Below are 22999 nucleotides of genomic sequence, written 5' to 3' on the forward strand. Positions count from 1 at the left end.
CAGTGGGACAGCTGTGGCAGGGAGGAGCTGTAACAGTCAGTGTTCAACCAGAAGTAGGACCAGAAGGAGGGGAAGAGTACATGCAGCACAGATCTCCAGGGCACAGGCCCAACCTGTTATCTACAGGTGTTATTTCTTCTTTCAGGGAAGCTTCAGACAGGATTTCAAAGCCTTCTAACTGTTGAAGCCAGACCTACCCAGACTATCCAGGATAATCAACCTTCGGTAAAGTCAACTGAGTAGGGACTTTAATTAAATCTGTAAAATCCTTTGACAGCTGCATCCTGATTAGTGTCTGATTGTGGCTCAGCCCCATTGACACATCAGAAAACCATTACCAGGGAATGGACTCTACTGAGAAAGAAATTACCAGGAAGGTGCCACAGTGGTTTTGAGGTCAGGAACACAAACCTCTCCACTTGACAATTTTGAGTATACTCTGTACTTAGGAAGCATCTCCTAATAGACTTGGAGAGGAAGAGAGGGGGAAAAAAGCCTTTAATAATGGTTTCTGCAAGTGTGTGAAAGCTGGATGTGAGGAGGGAAAGTTGCTTTCAGGAACTGGGGGCTGGCTCACCTTTAAAATGAAAATCAGCTGGCTCCGGCAGAGTGGAATTGCAGCCTTTCCCTGCATGATAATTTGCACTGGTGAATTTATAACCAGCCTGCCAGGGGAGACACTGAAGACAAAGGTTCTGTCTCAGCACATCAGCAGCATAGACTTGGACCGCAGGCAAGAAGGATGAGCCTTAGTGGAAAATTACCTGCCCTTTGGTCTCTGAGTGTGTGATCAGAGTCGGACAGGTAGGTGGGTTGTTTATTTAGCATAGCATAAAAAGACTTTGGGTCTGATGAAGGTTCTGTGGGCTGCTAAAGATCCAGCCTTCATTTAAAGGTCCATGACTGGCAAAGAATCAATCACTTAGGAATATCAGGTAAACTCCTAAGAACTTGGAGCCTGATTTTATTTCCATCTCAGACAGTCAGATTAATGCAGCAGTCATGGCAGCCAGAGTGGATAATTGTGTGTTCAGTAAGAGTCCACCCTAAGAGGCTGCTATGAGCTGAGTGGTTTACAGATAAATGCTATGATTGAAGGACAGGAGGAAATGCTACTTACATAATGAATGCCTTTCAGAGAAAAACCACCTGCGAAGGGTGGAGTCCACATGAAAACCCCAAATTAAAGCACAGGTGAAGGAAAATAATCCAACAGGTTTGGAGTATTGGAAAATGTACTTCTCTACCTTCCCTTTCAAAACCATCTTCTTTGTCCTTTGTCATGTAGCCTCCCAACATGACTGAAATGCTTTACGGGTGCCTAGAGGCTTTCTGAAGTCTTACCTTCAGGTTTTCGGAGTATAAACGATCTTTTTCTCCCCAGCTTCCTTCTTTTAAAACATACAGGTCCTATGTATAATTCTCTCATACATCTATTTTCTATGATCTGAATTCTGAGAGACGCTCTGATAATATGGTGCTGTCTCTGGAATTCACCCATTGTTGGTGGGTCATAGAATATAATACTGAGCTCTGGCTTGGTATGGAAATTGAGCTGCCTTCCTGCCATCCCATTTCTTTCCCGAAGAGAAAGGCTAGGATGCAGATACTTCCTGGGAAAGAGAACTGATTATTTTGGCTATTTGTGATGGGGTTTGCTGCCCTTTCTAGAATAGATAGTTGTTGTTGTAGGTGTGTTTTTAATGTTTTTGTTATTGTTTCTGCACACCTGAGTTTCATATCCAGTACATTTTATAAACAGGATGTTGCTTACAGGTTTATTTTTTAATACCTAAGAAAATGATACTAAAACCAAGGCTCATAAAGTTATGTGAGTTTCCCAGGATCACACAGTCTTGGGGATTTAGTATGAGCACTTAATTCACAGAAATGAATAGCTCCTTGTGGGCTGCTAGGCAGTGGGATGCAGGAAAGGCGATTGCAACAGCTGGGGGCCCTTTCTGTTAAACCTTAAATCACATAAACATGCAATCACTGATCTGTGCCTCAGTAGACTTGCTCTATTGGTCATTACAAAGCAGCATTGCACTAATAGAAAACTAGAATGCACTAATAGAAAACTAGAATGCATTTACTGCAGTATGCCGTGTTCCTTAATTTTATCACCTTTTGAATTTACTAGGTGTTCAGTGTTTAATTGATACGTAGGTCAATAAAATTTCTATCGATGCATGTGATCTTGGATAATTCATTGATGTCTCTGAGTACTGGGGTCTCTTATAAAATGGACAAGTTAAACAAGATTGTCTTTCAACTCTTAAGGTTCTGTGATATCTTTCAGCTCTTTGTGGTTCAAGATGTAACATCCATGGGAAGAAAGACCCACAATAGATGGTTTGGCTCTTCTGGGAAAATACAAAATCAACAATCATTTCAACAGAATTTTTAGCATCCCTAAACAATCAAGTATGCCAAACAGTATTTATGCATGAGCAAAGGCCTGTCTTATCACTGCGGGCAGTTAAGGTCATTATCTTCAAGTGGTATTAATATCATCACAGAGAGAACTGCTGCTTTTGGTCTTTTCTAAGCGATTTAAATCATCCTAGTGGGGTTTATAATTCTACTTCAAATCATGACTAACAATAAGATAAAGTTCAGAGGCTCCAAAATTACCATAAGAGAGGAGAAAGGAATGTGTAGCAAATCCACAAGTTAATGAGGTGCCTGATGTGGGCATTATTTGCTAAGAAAAAACGGTCTCCATGAATGATGCTGATTCTGAACTTCAGTGGAACGAGGAGAGTCCTGGAATTTTCCTGCAGCTAATCCCCCAGAGGACGGGCTGGCGAGCCTCACCTGTGCAGTGCAGTTCCTCTTCCAGCTGCAGTTGTTTATGTTCTCTGCCCAGTTCTCTCCCCAGGCTCTTCCTAGGTATAGATCTTATGCTCCCTGTCCTGCAACAGCTCTTTTATTGGTATTTGTTTATGTTGCTAAGGACTGTGGGAAGTAATATATGTGAATTGACAAAAGTTACAAATCTTGGAGAAAGAATCTCAAAATACACTGATATGCTTGTCTTTTAGAATTTCCTTAACTGTAAGCAGGGCTGGTGGCCTTCTTTGCAGCCTCCTTACATGGATGTTACCTATTTTTTTTTTTTTTATGTGTGTGTATATGTTTTTTCTTGTCAGTTCTGTTTATGTTGAGCACTAGCTTAGCATATTCAGAAGCCAACCTAGGGTCAATGAGTCTGGTGCTCTTAGTACCTGGACTATGGTTTTTTTTTTCTGTTTTTTTCTGTTTTTCTTTCTGATATCCCTTCATTAATGTGTATATATATATATATGAATGATAGAACCATGAACCTGTGGGCACCTTACCACTGAGATACACCCCCAGTCCTTTTTATTTTTATTTTGAGACAGGGTCTCATTAACTTTCTGAGAGTCTCACTAAGTTGTCAAGGCTAGTCTCAAACTTGAGATACTCCTGACTCAGCCTCCTGAATTGCTGGGATTTTAGTCCTGCACCACTACAACTCCTGGCTCCTTCACTAACTTTTAAGCTAATTTCCTTTGGTGGCATTTAGTATGAATGGCATGTCCAAAGGTGGGGTGACCTTTATATTTGGGTTGATTTATTTAGGTTATTATTATCTCTTTTAGCCTTTATTCTTGGAAATGTCAAATTCTTTCTTTCTGGTTCTTAGTTCTCATTTGTGCGGATTAAAATGCTCTATAGATCAATAGAGCTTCAGATGCGTGGTTCTTTCTGGTGCTGTGCTGGTAAAGTCCAAACTAGCTCTTAGAAGAAGGAAAATCTGGCTTGTAACATTTGCCAGTTTCTCTGGTGTAAATACTCCCACTGTGGATGATGGGAAACCTCACATGATGCCACTGAACCGCAGTTGGGAAGACGCACACATGATAGCTCTCACTAGCTGGCTCTAGCACCTCGGTAATCAAGGTCTTAAATTTAAGTAATGTAACGGTGTGACTCGCTACATGGAAAAAAATCAACTGTATTCCTTCTCATCAATGCTTTTATAAAATCAATTTGTTATTTCTTCCTTTCATCCTTCGATGAAATCCCAGGAAGATCTCATGGTTTCTCTAGTGAGTTTTTAACATGAAAACATCCATTCAAATCGAATACAACTGCTCATTCAAGTTAAAACTTCTTCCCTATTCCAGTTTGCACTTGCTCTAATCTGTCAATCTGCTATCAAGTGGAACACTGTGCAGTTACCAATGATTCCAACCACTTAGGAGATAGCAAAGGTCAGCACTGTGCCAACCTCCCGCAGTGGATGTTCCTAAACTTCTGCCCACTACTGAGTCTGGGTATCAGAATTGCTAAGGAAAACATAACACAGTCAAGCACAAATGAAAAAGCCATTTGACTCGGAGAAAAGACATCAGCTCCAAAAACGCATTGGTCTCATTGCTAGAGGGTCCCCAGCAGCAGATATAGAGCGAATGGCCTTCATTTAATCCTTGTCATTGCACTACAAGGACCCTCACCTTCCCCTGTAGAGTTTGAAATACTGAAAGCTGGGCATGTGCCTAAGGGCCATTGATAAACTTGCTTCAGGTGAACAAAGGAGTACACATTGAGCTTGAAAGTAGGAAAGATACCCCACACAGGGTGATAAGCTCCGAAGACTGGAGGGCTCTTCATCTCTTGGTAAGTGTTTTAGTCAACTTTTTTTTTTTTTTTTTTGCTGCTGTGACCAAAAGATCTGAGAAGAACAATGTACAAAAGGAAAAGTTTATTTGGGCCTGTTTCAGAGGTCTCAGTCCATAGAAGGCAGACTCCATAGCTCTGTGCCTGAGGCAAGGAAGAGCAGTACGGCTGAAGGATATGGCAGAGGAGACCATCTCAAGAAATGCCAACAAGGAATCAGGGAGAGCTCTGCTTATTAGGGACAAAATATAAACCGCAAAGACATGTACACAGTGACCCACCTCCTCCAGCCACACCCTCCATGGCTGCTGTTACTGTTAAGGTGTGATTCTAAAATTTCAAATGAGAAATTGAAGAAAAGACAAAGGGTTTATTCTGGCCAGGGCCAAGGGAGCAGAAAGCAGACAGTTCTGCAGTCCAAGACACTGAATGCAGGTAGAGGGGCCATTGAAAGAGGAAAACAACAAAGGAGGCGGGTGGGAGAGGCAAGTACTACTGTAAGTCATAACAGTGGAAAGTACCAACTCACAGAACATCCTTAGAATTCACATTTCTTGTATCCACTCAGCACAGCTCCAGAGTTTAAAGACATTGTGGTCAGGGTGCAAATGAATGAGAGTGTCAGCTTCTATGCAAGTGGGCTCATGAGGAAAGGGGGGTGTGCAATTCTGTGCTGGTTGAGATGTCTGAGCAGAATGGAGTTGCCTAACTTAACTTTTAACTCAGACCATAACATAACCCCTAGTTAATCCATTATTAACACACTGATTAGGTTAAGGCTCTCATAATCCAATCATCTCACCTCTAATCTATCTTTCCTTGTCTCACTCATGAGATTTGGGGATACCTCATATCTAAACCATAACAGTAAGGAAATATTCTAGATCCAAGGCCCATTCTTATTGGGCCAAGAATTGAGATTGCCTCTCTTCATGTCCCTTACTTGTGATGGTTCAACTTAATGATTTTTTACTACACTGGTGTGAAAGCAATACACATTCAGTAGAAACTGTGCTTGAATTTTGAATTTCGGTATTTTCCTGGGAGGGCACTACGTAGTGCAATATTTTCTCATGATGTTGGAGAGGAGCAATGAGCTGCAGCTCCCAACTCAGCCCATAATCAGGAGGGGAAACAACTGATACTCTGTAGTGTAGTTGTGACATTAAGCTATGATATTTGGTAGGTTGGGCTGAGTGCATTTTCCACTTACAACACTTTCAATTTTCAATGGTGTTATTGGCATATAAAATCTGTAGCTATGGAGGGCACTGGCAGGTGGGAGGGAAGGTCATTTTCCTGCTTCCTCTTCTTATAGCATATTTCATAGCTTCTTTGGAGATGCCTGACCGAGGACTTCCAGTTCCAGTGATTTGGCAAGGAGATTCCTCTAACAGCTGTTTCTTACTACCCCCACCCCATCCCATATCCTAGGTCTCAATGCCCATATCTAGTTTTTTTATTCACTTTTGTCTTGCTCAACATCAGACATCATGGCTGACTACCAGTAAGATCCTTCTTTCTGTCTTTGCCTCCCAGCAGCCAGCTACAATTAGTCTCTCCCCTTTGGACTTTTGAGTGTAACTAGTATCTTCGCTGACATTTAAGGAACACATGTCCCCTGAATGGGTCCCTCAAAGTCACTTTTCCTTCACTATAAGTGAGGAAGTTAAGTGTTATCACCTGGAATGTTTGCAGCATTCCTTAGTGTCCCAGTATCTTTAACCTCCTTGTGAGAGTCACCTTTCAAAGATGTCTTCCCTTTGAACTAATAAATCCATCCCTGGGAATCAATCCTGAGAACCCAGTTCCTAATAATAGAAAAGTTTTCTGCTCAAAGATATTCTTTTCATCCCCTTTTAGCTTTCTCTATTATGACCTGGCAGGGGGGAGACTGGCAAAACCTCCTAGAACTGGTTTTAGCCTCACTTATTTTGGAAACCTTATGTGGATGTCATTCTGCAATTACAAGGGTACTTGGTGGGTGATGTTCTCCTTCTACAGCCTCAGATGAAATTGTGAGATTGGAAGGGTTACATTTTAATATTCTGCTACATATCTGAATCCACCAATGAGTTCTTCATTAAATTTGTATTCCCTGTGTTCCTCTACCTGACCAGATTAACACCCTTTGGTGACTTGTTGTATTTCACAATTATTTTCCAGTAGCAGCCTCTGTAGTTCATCAGCCTTCTGTAGTGCATACCACATATACTGGCTTTTGAATGTAGGTAAAAAGGTCTCCCCACAGCCCCATCTTTTCCCCATTTTTGGCCCATATCCTAGGGTTGCCAAAATAAATTTTTGTTGTTGTTGTAAATTAACTCTGATACTGAGATTATTAAAATGAATTCTGACATAGTGGGTTATAATCATGTATATTTTATATAGTCAGAATTCATAATAAGTTAAAACAAGAATATTTTCTATAGACCCCATCCTAAACATAAACATAATAAGGATGTGAATGTGTTAAGGACGTCTGTGAAATTGTACTTTTGATTTTAGGAATTCATTATGGTTCCAACAAATGGCATTTTAAAATGAATTTCATTTTAAGCACTTTTTATATACGGAACTTGTGAAGTACAAAAGAATCTTTCATTTTATACCAGGACACTTCACATTTTATGGAGAATTATCACTGATTTTACTTGAAATTATTTGTCTTTTGAGAACATTGAAAAATTCAGTTCTCTTTAGATTAATTAACTTGTAAGCTCTGGATTATATATCTATCAATATAGAAGTTTCAGTCAATTTGGTGCTATTTTAAACCTTTGTAACAGTGTTATAAATCTATGAAGTAATGAAACGAATGATAGTATTAGATACTTCAAATATATTGGGATTATATTATGCAAACATATTAAGTACATCATACTTAAATGATGTTTATTTATATATTACATATGGGTTACATTGTAATGTATTTTTATTAGAAACCTTAAATAAACCCATGAAAAACTATTTAACTTTTAAAACATTAAATTATGGAGCTGAATGTATATTAAACAAAATATTTGATTAGCTTTTATCGGTACTCCTAGTAACTACCATGATTATACAATATAATAAAATAGAAAGTATATGAACATAAAAACAAATCTAAAATTATTAGAAATAACCTGAAAACTAAATAAGCAGAACTCACATTAAAAAATAAGATTAGCAAATGACCTAAAATAAAAGCTTACCAAATAAAAGACATTAGTCATTAGTTGCATTAAATATCATAAAATTATTAATTTGTCTGGATTTGTCATTTTAATATAATTATTCAAAGTTCTAGTGGGATTCTTTTGACAGGAACTTTGTAAAAATGTAATAAAGGGCTGGGGATGGGGCTCACTCATCCGCTCGCCTGGTATGCGCAGTCGCTGGATTAGATCCTCAGCATCACATACAAATAAAATAAAGATGTTGTGTCCACTGAAAACTAAAAAATAAATATTAAAAAATATCTCTCTCTTTCTCTCTCTCTCTCTAAAAAAAGTAATAAAACTTTGTTAAAATAGTATTTTTTTTCCTAAAAATATATTAATGAAGAGCTGTATTACACGTTAACGAAGTGTCATGAAGCTAGAGGAGTGCAAAAGGTTGGTCACTGGAACAGACAGCTCAGACACACTCTGTATGTGCCGACTTCCCTGTGTGCTAGAGGGGGACCATAGCAAACGGTTATAGGAAGTAGTATATAATAAGAGGCACTGGGACAACCGGCCATCTGTTTATTAAAAATATACCTTTGGATTCTTATCATAATCACCCCCAAATCTATGAGAACGAAATAAATTAATGTAAAAGCCATATATTTCCAAAAGTATAGAAGAAAATGATCCAATCTCTAGATGGGGAAAGAATTATGAAAATTAAAAACAGTAATGAGAGATAGAGGTCATGTTTCAGTCTTCTGTGCATGGATATCCAGTTTTTGCAGCACAGTTTATGGAAGTGATTGTCCTTTCTCCAATGTATGTTTTTGTTGAGAATCACTTGGTTGTAAAAGCATGGGTTTATTTCTGGAATCTCCATTCTGTTCCATTGGCCCATGTGTCTGTTTTTATGCAGATAACATGCTGTCTCTGGAGTATGTCTTGAAATCAGGCACTGGGGTGCCTCCAGCTTCACTCTTTTGTTCAAGTTTGCTTTGGCTATGTGGTTTGGGTGCTGGTTTTTTTTTTTGTTTGTTTGTTTGTTTGTTTTTTTGCTTACATATGAATTTTAGGATTTTTTTCTTGTTCTGTGAAGAATGACTTTGGCATTTTGATGAAGATTACACTGAGTCTGTAGAGTGCTTTGAGTAGTATGGACATTTTAACAATATTAATTCTTCCAGTCCATGAACATGGGAGATCTTTCTGTCTTTTAGTGTCTCCAATTTCTTTCATTAGTGTTTTGTAATTTTTATTCCAGAGGTCTGTCACTTTCTCAATAAAGCTTATTCCTAGGTTTGGTATGTTTGCTTTCTTGTTTATTTATTTATTTTGTAGCTATTGTCAAAGGGCTTGGTTTTACAATTTCTTTCTTACAAACTTGTTATTTCTGAATAGAAAAGCTGCTGATTTTTGCATGTTGATTTTGTATGTGGTATTTTATCAAATTTATTATTTCTAGTCTGTTGGCATCCTTAGGTTTTTCTCTATTTAGAATCATATCATCTGCAAATAGAGATAATTTGATTCCTGCCATTCCTATTTGTATGCCTATTATTCTTTCTCTTGCTTAATTTCTCTGGCTAAAACTCCCAGTACTCTAAGAATGGTGGATATGTCAAAGGACTAAGTGTAAGACCTGACACTGAAACTATTTGAAGAAAACATAGGGAACACTTTAAGACCTTGGTAAAGGCAACAATTTCTGGATAGAACCCCAAAACACAGGAAACAAAATCCAATCCACAATGATGGATTATTTTGAACTAAAAACATCTGCACAACAAAGGAAGGAGTCACAGAGTGAAAAGACAACTGTAAGATGGGAGAAAGTATTTGCCAACTCTTCATTCTACCAAGGGACAATATCCAGAGTATATAAGGACCCCAAAAAACTGAACAACAAAAACAAAACAAATAATCCAGTTAAAAAAAATGGACAAATGAACTGAATAGATACTTCTCAAAAGAAAAACACAAACGGCCAATAAATGTATGAATAAGTGCTCAATATCGTTAACCATTTGGAAGATGAAAATAAAAATTACAATGAGACATCATCTTACCCTAGTTATCATGAAGTTATTAAAAAGTTATTGCCAAAAGAAAACAAAGATTCTAGAGACATTTGACCTACCCCAATTGAATCAGGAGGACATACACAATTTAAATAGATCAATCTCAAGCAATGAAATCAAAGACTCCATTAAAACCCTACCAACTAAGAAAAGCCCAGGACCAGACAGATTCTCAACTGAAAGATTCTACAAGACCTTCAAAGGAAAATTAAAACCAATACTTCTCAAATTATACCATAGAAATAGAAAAATGAGGGAACCCTTTCAAACTCATTCTATGAGGCTAATATTACCCTGATACCAACACCAGACAAAGACACATCAAGGAAAGAAAACTTCAGACCAATATCCCTGATGAATATAGAGGCAAAATTTCTCAGTAAAATTCTGGTAAATCACATACAAAAATATTAAAAAGATAGTGCTTTACGAATGCATTTGATTTATGGGTATTAACTTTATATCCTACAAATTTGCTGAATTCATTTATTAGTTCTAGAAGTGCAAGGGTGGTTCAACATATGGAAATCAATAAATGTAATCCATCACATCCATAGACTCAAAGAAAAGAATCATATGATCATCTCAATAGATGCAGAAAAAGCATTTGACGAAATACAGTGCTCCTTCAAGTTCAAAACACTAGAAAAACTAGGGATACCTTAACATTTTAAAATCAACCTATGCTAAACCCAAGAACAACATCATTCTAAATGGAGAAAAATCTAAAGCATTCCTTCTAAGAACTGTAACAAAACAAGGATGCCCTCTTTCACTACTTTTATTCAATATTGTCCTTGAAACTCTACCCAAAACAATTAGATGGAAGAAAGAAATTAAAAGAATATAAATAGGAAAAGAAGAAGTCAATCTATAACTATTTGCTGATGACATGATTCTATATTTAGAAGATCCAAAAAGTTCCACCAGAAAACTTCTAGAACTAATAAATGAATTCAGCAAATTTGTAGGATATAAAGTCAACACCCATAAATCAAATGCATTCCTATACAACTGTGATGAATCAATTGAAAGAGAAATTAGAAAAACTACCCCATTCAAAATTGCCTCCAAAAAATAAAATATTTGGGAATCAATCTAGCAAGAAGTGAAAGACCTCTACAATGAAAACTACAGAACACTAAAGAAAGAAACTGAAGATGGGAATATCTCCCATGCTCTTGGGTAAGCAGAATTAACATTGTCAACATGGCCATACTACCAAAAGCATTATACAGATTTAATGCAATCCCTACTGAAATCCCAATGACATTTTTCATAGGAATAGAAAAAGCAATCATGAAATTCATTTGGAAAAATAAGAGACCCAGAATAGTCAAAGCAATCCTTAGCAGGAAAAGTAAAATAGGAGGCATCACAATACCAGACCTTAAATTATACTACAGAGTCATAGTAACAAAAAATGGCATGGTATTGGCACCAAAACAGATATGTAGACCAATGGTACAGAAGAAAGGACACAGACAAACCCACATAAATGCAATTATCTCATACTGGACAAAGGCGCCAAAATCATACAATGGAGGAAAGATAGCCTCTTCAATGAATGGTGCTGGGGAAATTGGACATCCATATGTAGCAAAATAAAATTAAACCCCCTGCACAAAAATCAACTCAAAGTGGATCAAGGACTTAGGCACTAAACCAGGGACCCTGTGCCTAATAGAAGAAAAAGTAGACCAAATCTCCACCATGTTGGCTTCTTTAACAAGACTCTTAAAGCACAAGAAGTAAAATTAAGAATCAATAAATGGGATGAAATCAAACTAAAAAGCTTCTTCTCAACAAAGGAATTGATCAATGATAACATGAAGAGAGAACCTACAGAATAAGAGAAAATTTTTACTACACACACCTCAGAGTATTAATCTCCAGCATATACAAAGAATTCAAAAACTTAACACCAAAAAATAAATAATCCAATCATTCAATGGGCTAGAAAACACTAGAAAAACTAGGGATACCTCAACACTTTAAAAGCAACTGAACAGAAACTTCACATCAGAAGAAATATAATCGATCAACAAATACATGAAAAAAATTCAACATCTCTAGTAATTAGAGTAATGCAAATCAAAACAACACTGAGATTTCATCTCATTCCAGTTAGAATGACAGTTATCAAAATGTTGGCCAGGATGTGGGGACAAATGTACACTCATACATTACTGGTGGGACTGCAAATTGGTGCAACCATTCTGGAAAGCAGTATGGAGATTCCTCAGAAAACTTTGAATGGAACCACCATTTGATCCAGTCATTCCACTCCTAGGATTTTTACCCAAAGGATTTGAAATCAGCACACTACAGTGATGCAGCCATATCAATGTTTATAACAGCTCAATTCACAATAGCTAAGCTGTGGAACCAACCTAGGTGCCCTTCAACAGATGAATAGATAAAGAAATTTGGTATATAACCACAATGGAATATTACTTAGCCTTCAAAAGAATAATGTTATGGCATTTGCTGGTAAATGGATGGAACTGGAGAATGTTATGCTAAGCAAAATAAGCCAATCCCCCCAAACCAAGGGTCAAATGTTTTTTTCTGATATGTGGATGTGAGTTCACAATTATTGGGGGTGGGGGAGAATAGAAGTACTTTGGATTAGACAGAAGGGAGTGAAGATAGGGTAGGAGGTATGGGGGTAGGAATGATAGTAGAATAAATCAAACATTATTACCCTGTGTGCATATATGAATATATCTTGTGTAACTCTATATCATGTACAACCAGAATAATGAGACATTATACTTCATTTATATATGATATGTCAAAATGCGTTCTACTGTTATGTCTAATTAATTAGAACAAATTTTAAAAAGTTAAAAAAAGAAAGAAACAAAAATTCTGATGAGGATATGGGGAAAAAAAAGAACTCTCATACACTGTTGGTAGAAATAGAAATTAGTTATAGCATTATGGAGAACAGTGTGTTGGATCCTCAAAGCAGATCTGCCCTATGATCCCATTATCTTCCTTTTGGATCTATATTCAAGGAAAATGAAGTCAGCATATCAAAGAGATACCTGGCCACCCATGCTTATTGTAGCACCATTCACAGTTATTTATTGTAGCGCCCATCAATAGACAAATAGACGAAGAAAATGTAGCATTCATATACTATAGAATATTATTTAGCTACCAAGAAGAATGAAATCCTGTCGTTTACACCAAAATGCATAGAACTGGAAGACCATATATAAAGTGACATAAGTAAGACACAAAAGGACAAGTACTTCACGTTTTCTCTCATGTGGAAGCTAAATTAAGACATCTTGAAAGTAACATAGTGATTACTAGATTGGGAAGGATGGGGGGAAGGTAAAAAAGGGAGGTTAATCAGTGTACACTGTATACATGCATGGGAATATCACACTGAATTTCTTTAATATGTTAATAAACACATGTAAGTGAAGAATTTGCTTAAAAAGTAATGAAGAGAATAATAATGGTAAAGTGTTAATAATACAAGAATAAAACCTTAAGCCTGTGGGAAAAAAATCAAAGGGCAAGTATTTGGGAAATTTTTTGTAACATCTATGAGTCAGGTTCATTTTCTTTATTAAAAAAACATTGAAGTCAGTAGTAATAGGCATTTTACTGTGGAAGAGGATATGCAAAAGTCATTATCAGAAAATCATAAAAGATGAACAAAAACAAATAAGTGAACATACGGAAACATTTTCAACACCATTGTCATCAAAGGCTTACAAATTAAGATGATAATAAAATGTTATTTCTTCCCAGCAAATTAACAAACCTAATTTGGTTTTAATGAGACCACTTGCTCCTACTGAGGTAAGGGTAGGATGGAATGAAGATATCCATACATTGTAAGGGCAGGCAGATTGTTGCAAATCTTTTGGGAAAATATTTGGTAACATACCAAAAACCTTTGAATATTTCTTTTTCTTGAACTAATGACTCCATTCTTGTCACTCAACCTCCAAGAATTAAGCCCAAATTATGAGAAAGCATTCTACTTAAATTCTTTTCGTGAAACAATTTCAACATGCCATGTAATAAAATAATTAAATGAAGTCAGTTACCACCAATGAGATATTACATAGTTGTCTTAAAATGCCATTACAAGCAAAGTACAAGTGTAATTGTTGTCTGAAGTTTAACATATGTCAGAAGTATTTTCACTACTTTTTCTGTTAGAAAATATTTTCAGTCTGTTGGAATTCAAATATTTCTAAAAACGTTCTAAAAGACCTGCAAAGAATAAATAAAGACAAAATGAAAATAATTAAATTGCTTTTGCAAATGTTATAGTAGGGGTAATGTTGATGTTATAATATTTAGAAAGTAAGGCACTTTACATATATGTGTGAATCTGAATGTATACAAGTTCCATAATTTTAAAGAATGACCACAATTATGTAAAAACAAAAAGTAAAACAAAGGATAAAACAAAACCCCCAATTCTATTTAGATAAGTGAAAAAAGAAAATGAATTCATTGATATCATTTTGGTGAGTGGGGGTACAGTTGATTTTTTTCTTTCCTTTTTTTTTTTTTTTGTTATTTTCCATAGTGAGCATGTATCACTTTTAGAATGGACTTTGTTTTCAAAGTTTTGAAAAGTAGTACACTCACACATAATGTTCTCCTCTATTGATTTACATACATGTGTGATTTTATTAAGCAGAAATCCATTAGCACAAAATTCACTTCCTATTACGGTTGTGACTTCAGGCAGTTATTAAGAATCCTTCCCGCCTTGAAGAATATAAACCTATTTCTTTAGTTCTGCAGCTTGAGTTAAAAGGTGGAGTAAGTGCTAACATTTCGTTTTTCAGAAAGAACATCAATTTCTGTACAGCTTCTCTACCCAGCACTGAAAATGTCACTGGGAAATTGTAGTCCTTAACCTAAAAGCTTAAAATCTAAATTATATGGATGAATCAGTTTGGGCTCATGAATAATATGAAAAGTTCTTTTAATCGTAAAAAGACCTGGACAATGAAATGAATCACTTTGAGGTTGGCAATTTCTGCAGAAGATGAGATTCTCCCCCCGAGAAATATTTGAAAGAATGAATGTTGCAGTTGGAAATCATTCCAACCATGTGGGAAAGAAATAGAGCTCTAAATAGGATGAAGAAAGGAGTTAGCAATTAGAAGATAGAGCCACAGACCAAAGGCAACAACAGAGACTGGAAAAACATCAACAGTGGATTAAACATGGGAATCTGTAAACATTCTCTGAAGGCCATTACAAGCACAGAAAGACCTTTTGCTCCATAATGGATGGACCCATGTGATTTTCAGACATCTGAAGATGGACTGTGAAAAGAATTATCAGTGCCTTTGGATGTAAATAAATTTTTGCTACCGTGTCAAAAATAACATGAATAATTATTAGCAATAATGTGTAAAAATCTTAAAATCCTCCAAATCTGGTCATTCTACATGAAAAATATGGTTTTCACAACAGGTACCAAATACTTACACATAGGAGCAAGGTAAGGAGTGAAAATATAGGCAGTAAAATCTATTTATTGTCTATTAAGTACTAAGCATTTATATGCATCATTATAATATTGAATCTTCACAGAAATATTAGTGCTAGTTATTGCAATGACCTTTTTAATCAATGAAAAACAAATGAGGCTGAGATATGATAAGAGAATTGGAGCTCATGTTTATGTGACCTCAAAGTATATGCTCATTCCATTATCTCTTTGGCAAAAAAAAAATTTAAAAATTTTAATATAACCCTTGGTGTTGTTCATTTTGTAATATTGTCATCCAAAGAAGTTGTAACAATTTACAACATAATTTCCTTTCTTCCTTTTTTTTTTTTTTTGCAGGGTGAAGAGGGTGCTGGGGTCAAAGCCAAGGGTGCACTGAGCTTCATCCCTAGTCCTTTTTATTTTTTATTTTGAGACAAGGTCTTGCCAAATTGTGGGTGCATGCTTGTATTTCAAGTTTGCTTCAATATGAATATGTTTGATGCTTAGTAAGAATAAAAAGATTTTTGTTTGCTCTCAAATGGTTATCTAATTTCAATTTTAGGGCTAGGGCATTGTGGCCTTTCTTATAAATTTTAATAAGAAAGTATACGTTGTAGAAGTAAATGTTAAATATATTTGATTCCAAATATAAGTCCTGGTCTACTGATTTTATTTTCTATTAAACTTTTTAAGTAAAGTTTTAAAAATCTTACAATATAAAGGTTTTTATCTTTCCTTGTGTTGTTACGTGATACTTTACGCTTGAGAAATCATCATTCCTCTGTAGATACAACATTTCATCATTCTAATTGTTAAGAATTTGTTAAAAATAATTTTTTAATGGACCTTAAATTTATTTCAGGGGAAGATATAAAGATCTAAATTAGATGCTTTTAAAATTGGTATCCTTTATCAACATAATATATTAATAATCTTTCTTTTAACCACAGCTTCAAAAGTTTACTTTCCTAAATATTGTATTTACAAAGCTTCTGTAATTTCTGATTGCTGTATTCTGCTCTGTCAATCTTTTTCTATATTTTACAATATAATAAACATTTTATAATTGTTTTACAGTATGTTTTAATACCTAATAAAAATTAATTTTCCTAAGGTAGTATTTTACTTTTCGCATATTTTATAAACCAGTGATGCTCCTTTTTTCAATATTTCTGTACTATTCAAATTATTCTAAATGTTCTTCTAAAAACCCTTTTAGAAATACGTTATTATCCTCTCATTCCTCTGTACTTGGAATTTGAATGGGATTATTATATTTCTATAAATTGACTTTGATATAATATTGATATATAAAGTTCTAAATTATAACTCTTCATTTATTAAGGATTTTCTTTGTTTTCTACTTATCCTTTCTCAGGATAAAAGTTCTGTTTAGTTTTTCATTAAGCTTGTTCATGAATATTTTTTAATTTTATTATTATTGAGAATAGGTTTATTTTATTATTTTCATTTAACTGCCTTTTACTAAGACTTCTATGAATTTTTTGGATATACTCCCTTTCCTTTTCACTGTTATTTTATTACCTCTAATTAGTAATTTATCTTTAATGGCAGATTCATTTGGCTTTTTTAGCTATGCAATTATTCTCATTACAGATAATGATTTTCAGTTCCCAGTATTATTTTTATCTTACTTGAATCTTAATAATACTTATTATTATAATTATATTAGAGAAACAATTGTAGAAGAGACATCAATTAATTTATCTTTTCTGTCCAACTTCCCTTTTTAACTGTTCTGCTTTGCAGATCTGGAAGTTCTGCTTGGTAGCTAAGCACTATATGAATGCTGCTCAGATAGAGCTGATTGGATAAAAAAAATGGGCACATGACTCAGGAAAAAACAATCCATTGGCTGGTCAGTAATCAGACTAGGAATCAGATGGTGTTGGACTGCCTGTGTAAGGTCATGTATTATTGAAGCTGTGGTTCACACACACATCACACAAAATTTAAGAGAAAAGGAGAGACAACCACCTCTCAACATGTTTCAGCTTCTTGTGGGGAAGCTGCTTTCGTTTTATGTTTTAGATTCTAATATAACAAATCCTCCTTTTGTGAGGTTTCTGGTTTTAATAGGTTTCTGTTTCTCATAACCAAAAGTTATCCAACCAAATAATATTGATAATGGGTATCTGTATAATTTTCTGGTGTTTAAAGAGAAAGCCACATGTGTTCTAACTTCTGTTTCAATAGACACAATTATGGTATCTTTTTATTACTTTAAAAATGTTTTTATTGAGTATTGAGTTTTATTAGACATACATGGGGCATCTGTTTAAAAGATCATAAGCAATTTTTTTCTTATTTAATTATATATTGTATATTATATCTCTAGATAACCAAATATATCAAACTGTAAACTCAGGTTTCCTGGTATTTGGTCAAATTATCTTTACATAATACAACACAAAAATGAGAATAGATAATATAGACAATATAAAAAAGCAGAGATAAAAATCTTTCTTAGGGGGGATAGTAGAGAATAGGACTGACAGCAGAATACATCAGACACTAGAAAGGCAATATGTCAATCAATGGAAGGGTAACTGATGTGATACAGCAATCTGTATACGGGGTAAAGTTGGGAGTTCATAACCCGCTTGAATCAAACTGTGAAATATGATGTATTAGGAACTGTGTAATGTTTTGAATGACCAACAATAAAAAAAAAACTTTCTTATATTTTTTTTAGGGGGCACCACACATTTATTTTTTTTTATTTTTTTTTTAAATTTTTTTATTATTTTTTTAAGAGAGAGAGAGGAGAGAGAGAGAGAGAGAGAGAGAGAGAGAGAGAGAGAGAGAGAGAGAGAGAATTTTTAATATTTATATTTTAGTTCTCGGTGAACACAACATCTTTGTTGGTATGTGGTGCTGAGGATCGAACCCGGGCCGCACGCATGCCAGACGATCGCGCTACCACTTAAGCCACATCCCCAGCCCCACCACACATTTATTAAGAAAGATGTATTTAATATGTATGTGTGTATATATTAAGATATACATGTTGAGTAGTATTGCTGAGTAGCAAGTAGCAATACTACTTTGATCATCCTATCCTAAGGCCCTAATTCTGTCATGGTGTCTCAATTTCCCCTCTTATTAAAACTGGTCTTTTTATAATTTAAAAATATGTTTCAGATAAATAATTGCTTGCACCATGGCAGGGCAAGGTATGCTGAGGAGTACTTTCCTTATCCCTTAGGTTCAGTATTGCTGCTGAGGCATTGGGACTGGACACCTTCCCAGTGACACAAACAATACAGTCCTACGACTCAGTGCAACCCTCTTTGTAAATGTACTTATGGTTGACATTGTCACTTGTCATCTCACTAAATCTTTTTCCTCCAGCTTTTTAATATAACAAAAAGAGATGTATGTGAGCAACCTCTCAACTGGAGACAATTCTCTTGGGAGCACATTTCCTTTTGAAAGAACTTAATTGATATTATTCCATCATCATCTGGTATTTATTATTATGGTGGAAAATATAAGGCTAGCATGATTTTTCTTTTTGTGTGTGATTTGCACCATCTCCTTGTTGTAATTCTTCACTATCAATGTTTGATAGTCTGGTAGATGGGTATTAATATTGAGGCTCTTCTGTCATAATCATGATATGCTCCTTCTCTCTTATGTGTATATTTTTCCTGTATTATAACTTGTGACATATTCTTTCTCTTTTTTGTTTTCAGCTTCATTTCTTGGATTCTCTAACCCAGGGGCACCAATTCTTTTTAGGATGAATTGTTTTTGTCTTCCATAGAGTTTAGTTCCTTTCTAAATTATTGGCTTTTTCCCCCCTGTGTACACACTCACTATCTTTATTTTCCATATGTTAGTAATTTTTATTTTTTTTTCATTCAGAAATGATGTTGATTTAAGCATCCATTTATTGCCTTAGCCATACAATCTCCTATGGAGAACAGTGACTTGGATCATGGTCTCTGACAGCCTGTGGCTGCACTTGTGCTGGGAACTTTCTGTGCAGGTCAAGATTGCCCAGTTGCTATGGTGATACCTGCCTGAGGAAGCTCTGTGCAAAGGCACAGAACCATATCAGGCTGGACCCTAGGCTCAGACACCAGCTGCCAGGGATAAAGTATTCTGGGCAAATGAATTACAGTAGATGGGGTAGAGAGAGAAGATGGGAGGGGAGGGGGGATAGTAGAGGATAGGAAAGAAGCAGAATACAACAGTCACTAGTATGGCAATATGTAAAAACGTGGATGTGTAACCGATGTGATTCTGCAGTCTGTATATGGGGTAAAAATGGGAGTTCATAATCCACTTGAATCAAAGGTATGAAATATGATATGTCAAGAGCTTTGTAATGTTTTGAACAACCAATTAAAAAAATAAATAAACATAATCTAATCCCCCCCCCAAAAAAAGTATTCTGGGCATAACAAAATAACCACCATATCTTGCACATGCCAAGACCTTCTAGCCTGTCTCCTTTGCAGAAACTTTCCCACAAATAACCTTTTAATGGTAAAAATCTATATAATAAACATGCTGTTAACTAGCTCCAGATCATTGTTCCTCCATCAGAGGATAATGTCCCATCTGTTCCCAGCTTCTTATAAGTGTGTGTTTATCTTTTATTTTTATTTTTTATTTTTTGGCACTAGGGGTTGAACTCAGGGGCACTCAACCAGTAAGCCACATCCTCAGCCCTTTTTATATTTTTATTTAGAGACAGAGTCTTGCTAAGTTGCTTAGAACCTCGCTAAATTGCTGAGGCTGGGTTTTCACTGGTGATCTTCCTTCCTCAGCCTCCCAAGCTGCTGGGATTACAGGCATGTGCCACCACAACTGGCTGTTTGTCTTTCTTAATTCCATATCACCCCTCTCTGGTTTCTGAGGTTCGTCTGTGCAGGTTGCAACAATCTCCCTTTTCATTTCACTCTCTCCGTTTTGTCATCTTACTATATAGACTTAATTATTAAATTATTTTATAGCATACTACAATCATGGAGGAATTTCCTTCTGTTCATTGAGTAAGTTTTGTTCAGGTTTAGTTGTTCATCTTTTTGATTTTTTGCTTCTTTTACTGTGCCTACCCTTTTGCTCTCACACAGTCCAATAAACACTCACTGTGTTTCTGTTCGGGTTTGGGGGTACTAGTAGATGAAGAATTTCAGGATGTTGAAAACTTGAGGACTCTCTTAGGATAGAACTGTGTCCAGGAGGAGGAAATGATCAGGAATGTTGTGCTCATTTCCTCTACACATAAATGCTCTAGCCCCATAACTTTCCTTCCAGTACATTAAAAAAAAATATGTATATTCCTAGTTAATCTTTTACCTTTTTGTTGGTTGTTTGAGTCCCCCACCCCAACTTGCTTAGCTATCAGGGGAGGGAAATTCTATGTTACAGCTTAAATTTTATTACATTTACCCCTGTGAGAAGAGTATAAGCAAGGTCACACTGTGGAGGGATAAACACGTTCCAGGGTTGCTATGAGATATGCCTGTGGACTTCTAAATTAATATGTGGAAGGACCATAAATAAAGCCCATGTGTTTCCATTTCAGACCATTGCTTTTTACATGAGACTTTCCTAAACACAAAGCCAATTAGTTTCTTAATTGAACGGATACACACACATAAATGTTATTTCAATGTGCTTGATGTGTTTAAAAATATATAAGATGAAGGGTCCTTTGGAAAAGAACTGCAAGCTTACTTCTCTTTGTTCATCAGACACACTCACAGATAGCTGTGTGTAAAATTAAGTCCTTGAGATAAAAGAAGATTTTGAGTTCAAAACTAGCCTCAGCAACAGCAAGGTGCTAAGCAACTCAGTGAGACCCTGTCTCTAAATTAAAAAAAAAAAAAAAATAGGGCTAGGGATTCAGCTGAGTGGTTGAGTGCCCCTGAATTCAATTTCTGGTTACTCCCTACCCCTGCAAAAAAATTTAAAGCACAAAGCTGTGTTTGCTATTTACATATAAAATACTCCAAATATTAAGAAAGTGTGAACATTATATTAATATGTAAGATATTCCTAAAATTAAATATGCTTTTTTCTTTCTTTTTGTTTTTAGAGTAAAGCACATCAATATCAGAAGCCTTCGCGAAGGTTTGTAAGGCCTCCCATGGAATGATTTAAGCCAGAATGAGGCATATTTGTTGGTGGTTTATGGGAAGCTGAAGACTGGAGGAATGCCCTTGACAACACCAATATGTTCTAGCTCTACGATTCTGCTTTGAAGCCCGTTTTTCAAGTTTTTAGATTTTCACTTCTTAGAGCGGCACTACTTTCCCTCCCACCTTTATTCACATAACTCATGTGGATTCCAGCTTAAAATCTGCACAAAACAAAACAATCTTCCACAGCCAGGGTGCCTGACCGGCTGAAAATTGTGTCGGTGTGGACAGAGAGCATCCTGCTCCACGTGGTGGAGCACCACCCATGCCTCAGTCTCTTTCATTGTTGACAAACCACAGTGATCATTCTGCATTATGGATTTATTTCTGTTTCCCCAACGTCACTTTCTGTAAACGTTTATATGTTTGTCTCTCACTTCTTCTGGGCATAGGGACATTTATTGGTAAGAGTATGACAAGACTTAATGTGATTTAAAATATATATATATATATTACTGGATGTAATGTGTCATGTTCTGTGTTAATGCCTGAATCATACTTGGACATTCATGGCTTCATCTTCTACTTTGTGATTCTTACCACATAAATATTGCCTAAGATGCTTGTTAAATACAGCAGGGATCCAGCCTTAGAAATTATGATTCAAAATCTACCAAATTCTACCATGTTCCTGTGTGGATATATCCCATCGAATTCTGATTTTATCTGTTTGTAAAATTATAATGCACTAATTAGAATGATAATAGTAGTAATGGAGGGAGATCAGTAGAATAGATTGAGCAGAACAAGGGAGGGAAGAGGGGATGGGAAGGGAAGGTACTTAGAGTGAGTTTGATCAAACTATGCTATGTGCATCCATGAATATGGCATGATGGATCTCACTATTACGTATAATTTTAATGTACCAATAAAATGTAGGCAAAATAGTTCTTGTAAGTGCTGGAAATGAATAAAATATGAAATAAAACAGAGAAATTATGATTTGAAAGTCTTTGGGGTGAGATATATAAACCTGCATTTTAAGAAACTCCCCAGCAAATTTTTGGGAAGGCAGTCTATATACTTTCAGAATCACCACTTTGCATCATTGAGTAGTTGGGATTTTATCAATGAAAAGCATTACTTCAGTCAGGGAATGAAACTTGTTTCCCTGTTTCACAGTAGCTATTGTGCATAGAAATCAGATATAAAATGGTGCTCTGTCACAGAAAAGGAGAATAAAGAATGTAAGACACGTAATGTTATAAGTAGAAATTTAACTGAACAATTTTATCTAATTAGTTCAGATAAAATTGTTCAGTCAAATGATATGGCTAACTGTGTTGCCAAATGTGTGAAGGTAGATATTAGACTCTTATGACCCTTCTGATTGAAATAAACACATTTTTCTTGTTTTGTTCCTGTTTTATTTGGACCCTCAGTGGACTGGAGAATGGACTCTTTCAATGAGAGCAATCTTCCTTACTGAGTGTACTCATCAGATGCTAA

General features: G+C 35.7%; 1 long non-coding RNA gene across 1 annotated transcript; it reads left to right on the plus strand.

The window, feature by feature from the left end:
* The first annotated feature begins 355 nt into the window (after positions 1–355).
* On the plus strand, positions 356–22499 carry LOC144375905 (uncharacterized). Its single transcript, XR_013435756.1, has 2 exons — positions 356–804; positions 21448–22499. It is a non-coding gene; the product is annotated as an uncharacterized LOC144375905 (long non-coding RNA).
* Positions 22500–22999: the final 500 nt, after the last annotated feature.

This window comes from Ictidomys tridecemlineatus, chromosome 3 (assembly GCF_052094955.1).
Source record: "Ictidomys tridecemlineatus isolate mIctTri1 chromosome 3, mIctTri1.hap1, whole genome shotgun sequence".
NCBI lineage: Eukaryota > Metazoa > Chordata > Mammalia > Rodentia > Sciuridae > Ictidomys > Ictidomys tridecemlineatus.